General features: G+C 53.2%; 2 non-coding genes and 1 pseudogene across 2 annotated transcripts; all 3 read right to left on the reverse strand.

Moving 5' to 3' along the window:
- The window catches only part of LOC126313595 (large subunit ribosomal RNA), a 4,819-nt pseudogene extending 2,681 nt beyond the window's left edge, over window positions 1–2,138 (reverse strand).
- Window positions 2,139–2,326: 188 nt separating this feature from the next.
- Window positions 2,327–2,481, reverse strand: LOC126313635 (5.8S ribosomal RNA). The gene has a single exon (XR_007555284.1). It is a non-coding gene; the product is annotated as a 5.8S ribosomal RNA (ribosomal RNA).
- A 367-nt stretch (window positions 2,482–2,848) lies between these two features.
- LOC126313495 (small subunit ribosomal RNA) lies at window positions 2,849–4,741 on the reverse strand. Its single transcript, XR_007555183.1, has one exon. It is a non-coding gene; the product is annotated as a small subunit ribosomal RNA (ribosomal RNA).
- Window positions 4,742–10,000: the final 5,259 nt, after the last annotated feature.

The raw sequence follows: 10,000 nt of genomic DNA on the forward strand, positions 1-10,000 counted from the left end.
TCCAGGGAACTCGAACGCTCATGCAGAAAAGAAAACTCTTCCCCGATCTCCCGACGGCGTCTCCGGGTCCTTTTGGGTTACCCCGACGAGCATCTCTAAAAGAGGGGCCCGACTTATATCGGTTCCGCTGCCGGGTTCCGGAATAGGAACCGGATTCCCTTTCGCCCAACGGGGGCCAGCACAAAGTGCATCATGCTATGACGGCCCCCATCAACATCGGATTTCTCCTAGGGCTTAGGATCGACTGACTCGTGTGCAACGGCTGTTCACACGAAACCCTTCTCCGCGTCAGCCCTCCAGGGCCTCGCTGGAGTATTTGCTACTACCACCAAGATCTGCACCGACGGCGGCTCCAGGCAGGCTCACGCCCAGACCCTTCTGCGCCCACCGCCGCGACCCTCCTACTCGTCAGGGCTTCGCGGCCGGCCGCGAGGACCGGCCATGACTGCCAGACTGACGGCCGAGTATAGGCACGACGCTTCAGCGCCATCCATTTTCAGGGCTAGTTGCTTCGGCAGGTGAGTTGTTACACACTCCTTAGCGGATTCCGACTTCCATGGCCACCGTCCTGCTGTCTTAAGCAACCAACGCCTTTCATGGTTTCCCATGAGCGTCGATTCGGGCGCCTTAACTCGGCGTTTGGTTCATCCCACAGCGCCAGTTCTGCTTACCAAAAGTGGCCCACTTGGCACTCCGATCCGAGTCGTTTGCTCGCGGCTTCAGCATATCAAGCAAGCCGGAGATCTCACCCATTTAAAGTTTGAGAATAGGTTGAGGTCGTTTCGGCCCCAAGGCCTCTAATCATTCGCTTTACCGGATGAGACTCGTACGAGCACCAGCTATCCTGAGGGAAACTTCGGAGGGAACCAGCTACTAGATGGTTCGATTAGTCTTTCGCCCCTATACCCAGCTCCGACGATCGATTTGCACGTCAGAATCGCTACGGACCTCCATCAGGGTTTCCCCTGACTTCGTTCTGGCCAGGCATAGTTCACCATCTTTCGGGTCCCAACGTGTACGCTCTAGGTGCGCCTCACCTCGCAATGAGGACGAGACGCCCCGGGAGTGCGGAGGCCGCCGCCCCGTGAAGGGCGGGGAAGCCCCATCCTCCCTCGGCCCGCGCAAGGCGAGACCTTCACTTTCATTACGCCTTTAGGTTTCGTACAGCCCAATGACTCGCGCACATGTTAGACTCCTTGGTCCGTGTTTCAAGACGGGTCGTGAAATTGTCCAAAGCTGAAGCGCCGCTGACGGGAGCGATTATTCCGCCCGAGAGCATCCCGAGCCAACAGCGGCGCGGGTCCGGGGCCGGGCCAGGTAGGTCCGTCATCCGGGAAGAACCGCGCGCGCTTGCCGGGAGCCCGAGCGCCCAAAGGGGCGAATCGACTCCTCCAGATATACCGCCGAGCAGCCAGCCAGGACACCGGGGCTCTGCCCAACAGACGCGAACCGAGGCCCGCGGAAGGACAGGCTGCGCACCCGGGCCGTAGGCCGGCACCCAGCGGGTCGCGACGTCCTACTAGGGGAGAAGTGCGGCCCACCGCACACCGGAACGGCCCCACCCCGCGGCGAGTGGAAAGGCAACCGGACACGACCCCGCCGCGGATTGCTCCGCGCGGGCGGCCGGCCCCATCTGCCGAGGGCGGGGGCCAGTGGCCGGATGGGCGTGAATCTCACCCGTTCGACCTTTCGGACTTCTCACGTTTACCCCAGAACGGTTTCACGTACTTTTGAACTCTCTCTTCAAAGTTCTTTTCAACTTTCCCTCACGGTACTTGTTCGCTATCGGTCTCGTGGTCATATTTAGTCTCAGATGGAGTTTACCACCCACTTGGAGCTGCACTCTCAAGCAACCCGACTCGAAGGAGAGGTCCCGCCGACGCTCGCACCGGCCGCTACGGGCCTGGCACCCTCTACGGGCCGTGGCCTCATTCAAGTTGGACTTGGGCTCGGCGCGAGGCGTCGGGGTAGTGGACCCTCCCAAACACCACATGCCACGACAGGCGGCAGCCTGCGGGGTTCGGTGCTGGACTCTTCCCTGTTCGCTCGCCGCTACTGGGGGAATCCTTGTTAGTTTCTTTTCCTCCGCTTAGTAATATGCTTAAATTCAGCGGGTAGTCTCGCCTGCTCTGAGGTCGTTGTACGAGGTGTCGCACGCCACACCGCCAGCCGGCTGTGCACGCTACCGAGAAAGTACCGGTATGCGAACCGCCAGGCGACGGGCGCGCATCGCACGTTTAAGGAGACGCGGCCGGCCACACAGGCGACCACGACACTCCCACGTCTCCGAAGCGGGACAAACGCCGCGCGCTTCAGTATACGTAGCCGACCCTCAGCCAGACGTGGCCCGGGAACGGAATCCATGGACCGCAATGTGCGTTCGAAACGTCGATGTTCATGTGTCCTGCAGTTCACATGTCGACGCGCAATTTGCTGCGTTCTTCATCGACCCACGAGCCGAGTGATCCACCGTCCTGGGTGATCTTTTCCTTTTCAGTCTCCCACTGTCTCTTTCAAGACAGTAGCATTTGCGGGACTGAGGCGTCTGACGGCCCCTGTTCCACTATTTTTTTGTGTCCAACGGCCTCACAGCCGATGGGCGTCGTACGGCTCCACACCGGGGCGGACAGGCACTCGGGCGAACGTCATTCAAAACCGGCGCCAGGCGCCAGGTACCGCAGGCCAGCCGCTCCAGAGCTTCAGCGCTCGTACCACACAACAACAACAACAACACTTCCGCTAGTTTTGAGAGGCACGCGTGGTTCCGCACGCGGCGCACGGCCACTGCCGTACAGGTAGCGTGTTGCGCGACACGACACGCACATCGAAAGACATGCAGTCTAGTCGGTAATGATCCTTCCGCAGGTTCACCTACGGAAACCTTGTTACGACTTTTACTTCCTCTAAATGATCAAGTTTGGTCATCTTTCCGGTAGCATCGGCAACGACAGAGTCGATGCCGCGTACCAGTCCGAAGACCTCACTAAATCATTCAATCGGTAGTAGCGACGGGCGGTGTGTACAAAGGGCAGGGACGTAATCAACGCGAGCTTATGACTCGCGCTTACTGGGAATTCCTCGTTCATGGGGAACAATTGCAAGCCCCAATCCCTAGCACGAAGGAGGTTCAGCGGGTTACCCCGACCTTTCGGCCTAGGAAGACACGCTGATTCCTTCAGTGTAGCGCGCGTGCGGCCCAGAACATCTAAGGGCATCACAGACCTGTTATTGCTCAATCTCGTGCAGCTAGAAGCCGCCTGTCCCTCTAAGAAGAAAAGTAATCGCTGACAGCACGAAGGATGTCACGCGACTAGTTAGCAGGCTAGAGTCTCGTTCGTTATCGGAATTAACCAGACAAATCGCTCCACCAACTAAGAACGGCCATGCACCACCACCCACCGAATCAAGAAAGAGCTATCAATCTGTCAATCCTTCCGGTGTCCGGGCCTGGTGAGGTTTCCCGTGTTGAGTCAAATTAAGCCGCAGGCTCCACTCCTGGTGGTGCCCTTCCGTCAATTCCTTTAAGTTTCAGCTTTGCAACCATACTTCCCCCGGAACCCAAAAGCTTTGGTTTCCCGGAGGCTGCCCGCCGAGTCATCGGAGGAACTGCGGCGGATCGCTGGCTGGCATCGTTTATGGTTAGAACTAGGGCGGTATCTGATCGCCTTCGAACCTCTAACTTTCGTTCTTGATTAATGAAAACATACTTGGCAAATGCTTTCGCTTCTGTTCGTCTTGCGACGATCCAAGAATTTCACCTCTAACGTCGCAATACGAATGCCCCCGCCTGTCCCTATTAATCATTACCTCGGGTTCCGAAAACCAACAAAATAGAACCGAGGTCCTATTCCATTATTCCATGCACACAGTATTCAGGCGGGCTTGCCTGCTTTAAGCACTCTAATTTGTTCAAAGTAAACGTGCCGGCCCACCGAGACACTCAACAAAGAGCACCCTGGTAGGATTTAAACGGGGTCCGCCTCGGGACGCGAAAGCACCCCTTCGGCTCGCCCCACCGGCAGGACGTCCCACGATACATGCCAGTTAAACACCGACGGGCGGTGAACCAACAGCGTGGGACACAAATCCAACTACGAGCTTTTTAACCGCAACAACTTTAATATACGCTATTGGAGCTGGAATTACCGCGGCTGCTGGCACCAGACTTGCCCTCCAATAGATACTCGTTAAAGGATTTAAAGTGTACTCATTCCGATTACGGGGCCTCGGATGAGTCCCGTATCGTTATTTTTCGTCACTACCTCCCCGTGCCGGGAGTGGGTAATTTGCGCGCCTGCTGCCTTCCTTGGATGTGGTAGCCGTTTCTCAGGCTCCCTCTCCGGAATCGAACCCTGATTCCCCGTTACCCGTTACAACCATGGTAGGCGCAGAACCTACCATCGACAGTTGATAAGGCAGACATTTGAAAGATGCGTCGCCGGTACGAGGACCGTGCGATCAGCCCAAAGTTATTCAGAGTCATCAAGGCAAACGGACCAGACAAGCCAATCCGATTGGTTTTGATCTAATAAAAGCGTCCCTTCCATCTCTGGTCGGGACTCTGTTTGCATGTATTAGCTCTAGAATTACCACAGTTATCCAAGTAACGTGGGTACGATCTAAGGAACCATAACTGATTTAATGAGCCATTCGCGGTTTCACCTTAATGCGGCTTGTACTGAGACATGCATGGCTTAATCTTTGAGACAAGCATATGACTACTGGCAGGATCAACCAGGGAGCTGCGTCAACTAGAGCTGAGCAGCCGGCCGCCCGGGAGTGTGTCCCGGGGGCCCGCGCGAACACGCAAGCGTCCGCTCAATTATTCTGCAAACAGGAGGAGGCCGAGCTCCCCTGCACGATACACCTCGAAACCCTCTCAGGTCCCGGCGGCGCGCAGCGCCGTCCTAGGTACTTGGTCGGTTTCGAGAGAGGCGCAATCGCCCGGAGTTAGGCGAGTAGACGGTTTTAGTGCGAACACCCTTGCTCCCAACTGAGCTTGCCGCTGCCGACAGAGGCCCGGGAGCGTGCTGTCGTGGCATTGCCGGCGGGAGACAACACGCGCCACCTATGGTGACCGGCAGCTCCAACGCCAGCGCCACACAAGGGCAAAGCCCCACTTGGGTGCAGAAGCGAACTCTCCCAGCACAGCGCACGCGCCAACACGTCCGCACAACTGCGATACAAACCACCTGCGAGAACCGCTGGGGCGACCGAGCAGCAGACGGCGTCGCGGCGCCGAGTGCCAGGCGGCGGCGCATCCTCAACGCACACAGTCCTCAATCAGACCAGCACACTGCAGATGTCCACCGCGCTTCGCACCGGGCTCGGCTGAACCAACTTTGGCCGCCAGGCGCCGCGTGCAGGGTGCGCCGCAGCGTAGCTGCGCCGCCTGCCGGGCCCGTCTGCTGGCGCTCCTGCCACTCGGCGCCCCCCACCAGCCGGCTGTTGCGCGTGCGCCCACGCAGCGCGCGGCCAACACGCCGGGCGGCCCCCCTTCACCGGCCGGGAACAGTCCCACCAAGCCACCGCCGCGTATCGCTTCATACCCACATGGGCCTAGTCACGTGTGTGGATGTGGCGGGTACCGCTGAAACAACCGGTTAATAGCTGTACCGATCGTCGCCATCACAGATTCACCTCCAGCGTGAACAACCGCTCAACAACGGATTTCCAGTTCATTTGCGTATCTTGGGCAGTAAACGTAGATGTCCACCTACATTTGCGAATTCAACAATTCTTGCATGCCAGGATGTCATGTGTCACGACACGCTACATCAGACCACATACACACTGCGACATGTGCAGAAGAGAACACGTGGAAGGTGGCCCGCGCACGTATGCGATGTCCCTTCCGCGATCCACTGTCAACCGGCATCTGCGGCATGTCCCAGATATGGAACGCGGTCCACCAGGGTAGCACTTTGTGTGAGGCAATACGACAAAGTCGGAATACACGCGTCACTACATCAGACGGCTCACGCTGACCTGACCTGACCTGACTCACCGCACCACCACCCCCAGCGACCCAGGGTGACATACAATGCGTTCGTACGTTCCTCCCACACGCCTCTACGGCGTACCACAGTGCAACCTAGCTGTTATTGGGAGACGAGACAAGTAGCATCGAGCACAACATATGGAAATTGAGATTCGACACCGTTGGGCACAGCCAGCGTACGGTCACACGTATCACACTACTTCACTCTGTACGTAACGACCGATGATCGGTACAGCGTGTGGGTTACGCGTACGACATCAGCGGACAATGGACACAGACCATACCACGACGTACACTGAGGGCGTCGACATCTGAATGCAACTGAACAGCTGCGAGGCTCATTTAACACTCAAACGCCAGACCGACCAGCTTGAGAGGACAGAGACACAAAGAGGGGGACAGAGGGGGGGGGAGGGGGCGATATAGTCCTATTGCAGTACAATTGACAGTGGATAGCGGGAATATGTGGAAAGTAAGCAACACTCGCAAGACATCTACATGAGGATAACAACGACACCAGAGATTCCGAGCAGTGAACTATGTTAGGTTAAGGGACAACGTGGGTTAGGTTAAGGGACAACGTGGGTTAGGTTAAGGGACAACGTGGGTTAGGTTAAGGGACAACGTGGGTTAGGTTAAGGGACAACGTGGGTTAGGTTAAGGGACAACGTGGGTTAGGTTAAGGGACAACGTGGGTTAGGTTAAGGGACAACGTGGGTTAGGTTAAGGGACAACTTGAGTTAGGTTAAGGGACAACTTGAGTTAGGTTAAGGGACAACTTGAGTTAGGTTAAGGGACAACTTGAGTTAGGTTAAGGGACAACTTGAGTTAGGTTAAGGGACAAATTGAGTTAGGTTAAGGGACAAATTGAGTTAGGTTAAGGGACAAATTGAGTTAGGTTAAGGGACAAATTGAGTTAGGTTAAGGGACAAATTGAGTTAGGTTAAGGGACAACTTGAGTTAGGTTAAGGGACAACTTGAGTTAGGTTAAGGGACAACTTGAGTTAGGTTAAGGGACAACTTGAGTTAGGTTAAGGGACAAATTGAGTTAGGTTAAGGGACAAATTGAGTTAGGTTAAGGGACAAATTGAGTTAGGTTAAGGGACAAATTGAGTTAGGTTAAGGGACAACGTGGGTTAGGTTAAGGGACAACGTGGGTTAGGTTAAGGGACAACGTGGGTTAGGTTAAGGGACAACGTGGGTTAGGTTAAGGGACAACGTGGGTTAGGTTAAGGGACAACGTGGGTTAGGTTAAGGGACAACGTGGGTTAGGTTAAGGGACAACTTGAGTTAGGTTAAGGGACAACTTGAGTTAGGTTAAGGGACAACGTGGGTTAGGTTAAGGGACAACTTGAGTTAGGTTAAGGGACAACGTGGGTTAGGTTAAGGGACAACGTGGGTTAGGTTAAGGGACAACGTGGGTTAGGTTAAGGGACAACTTGAGTTAGGTTAAGGGACAACTTGAGTTAGGTTAAGGGACAACTTGAGTTAGGTTAAGGGAGAACTTGAGTTAGGTTAAGGGACAACTTGAGTTAGGTTAAGGGACAACTTGAGTTAGGTTAAGGGATAATCTGGTACAACCACAGTTAGGTTAAGCGATAATCTGGTACAACCACAGTTAGGTTAAGCGATAATCTGGTACAACCACAGTTAGGTTAAGGGATAATCTGGTACAGCCACAGTTAGGTTAAGCGATAATCTGGTACAGCCACAGTTAGGTTAAGCGATAATCTGGTACAGCCACAGTTAGGTTAAGCGATAATCTGGTACAGCCACAGTTAGGTTAAGCGATAATCTGGTACAGCCACAGTTAGGTTAAGCGATAATCTGGTACAGCCACAGTTAGGTTAAGCGATAATCTGGTACAGCCACAGTTAGGTTAAGCGATAATCTGGTACAGCCACAGTTAGGTTAAGCGATAATCTGGTACAGCCACAGTTAGGTTAAGCGATAATCTGGTACAGCCACAGTTAGGTTAAGCGATAATCTGGTACAGCCACAGTTAGGTTAAGCGATAATCTGGTACAGCCACAGTTAAGTTAAGCGATAATCTGGTACAGCCACAGTTAAGTTAAGCGATAAAGTTGGTTAAATTCGGTATTGTGTGGGAAGGGGGCAGAGAGAGAGGGGGGGGGGGTGGATAGTGGTGGCAGTACGCGGATGCCTGAGTCACCGTCAGATACGTCACGTCGGTTCGATACTTGTAGCAAGAGGCTGGCGGGTCTGTGTCTCTCACTTCTGCAATTTTTCATGTGGTATAACACGAGGGCGGGGGGTGATATTTGGTGCCCCTCTGTGTAGGATGTGTGTTGGTGGTGTTGGTTTATCTGAGCAATGGTAGTTGTCGGAGGAGTGGGGTATTGTGCTTTTATAGGTGGACCTACTGCTCTGGTTATCATAGTGTCGACGGTGCAATGTGGCAGAGAGGATGCACTCGACATTGTCGCATTCCAGATGTTTACGTATTGTGTGTCTCCGTTGCGGGCCGAGAGTAGTGCATGTTCGAGTGTCTGGCTGACGTGCGATTCACGTTGTGTGCCCAGTCTTACAGCACGTATAGGGACATTCGCATAAATCATCTACAGGGTGATTCAAAAATGCATGTAAATATTTTAAGGGTGTATTTGTGAGGTAAATACAAGACAAAAATGTTCTATACAATTTTTGCTATACTTGGCTTATTACAGAGTTATGAACAAAACATGATAATACATTCAATACAAAGTAAAGTATTTACTTCCCAGAGTTCACAGTTTAATTACAGTGCATTTGGACTAAAAACGCAAACTGGTAAATAAACGTGACGTAACAAACTGAAACAATTCCTCGCGAATACTGTATTACTTTAGTTCCTGTTGATTGAACTAAATCAATGCAAAAAACTAAGGAAAATACGTGAAGAATTTACAGACTGTACTGTACTGTATTTGCACAAATCTTAATGCAATGCATGTTCAAAATGCTGTCCCTGAACTTGCAGACAGACCCGTGCTCGTCGCCGCAATGATCTCTGCACATTACACAGTCCGTTCAACTCTCCACGAATAATTTCACAACCACCTTCAATTCTTTGTTGTAGCACTTCTCTGTTCGGTACTGCAGAAGAATACACCAATGTCTTTAGTCGGCCCCATAAATAAAAGTCTAAAGGGTTCAGGTCAGGTGATCTGGCTGGCCAAGCAATTGGTCCTCCGCGACCTATCCATCGATGTGGATACGCATCATTGAGGTACGCCCTTACGTTGCGACTGTAATGGGCAGGAGCACCATCGTGCATAAACCACAAGGTGGCTCGTGTTGCAAGAGGGACGTCCTGTAACAATCCAGGCAATTCCCCCTCTAAAAATTCGCGGTAAGCGTGCCCAGTCAGCCTTGGAGGTAGAACATGAGGTCCGAGTAAGTCATTCCCCACAATACCACACCAAATGTTTATGGAGAATTGATGTTGATATCCACGCACAATTCTCGCGCCAGGATTCTCGACAGCCCACTGGTGCATATTATGCGAATTGATTACACCCGCACGAGTAAACATGGCCTCATCTGTGAATAATATCCGCCGAATGAACATTGGATCATTCAAATGACGCTCTTGTAACCACTGGCAGAATTGCTGACGCGAGGATAGTCTGCAGGTGTCAATTCGTGCACTTTGTGCAGGTGAAATGGATGCAACTGTTGTCTCCGAAGCAGCCGCCATACAGTAGATTGTGGAAGTCGTACACCTGCACTAATTTGTGTCGTACTGATGGCTGGATCTTGGTCTACCAGGTCCAAAACATGTTCCTCGACGTTCACTGCATGCTCAAGTGGTCGACCTGAATGTGGCCCTGGACGAATGCCATACTCCCGCATACGTCTGTCCACAGATACAAACGTCTGATGACTTGGTAACCGTCGTCTTGGAAACAGCTCACTGTACCTTCGTCTTGCTGCAAGTGCGTTTCCATCTGCTGCACCTTACACAAGGTGCATATCAGCATACTCACCGTTTGAGTA

This window comes from Schistocerca gregaria, unplaced genomic scaffold (genome assembly GCF_023897955.1).
Source record: "Schistocerca gregaria isolate iqSchGreg1 unplaced genomic scaffold, iqSchGreg1.2 ptg000483l, whole genome shotgun sequence".
Taxonomy (NCBI): domain Eukaryota; kingdom Metazoa; phylum Arthropoda; class Insecta; order Orthoptera; family Acrididae; genus Schistocerca; species Schistocerca gregaria.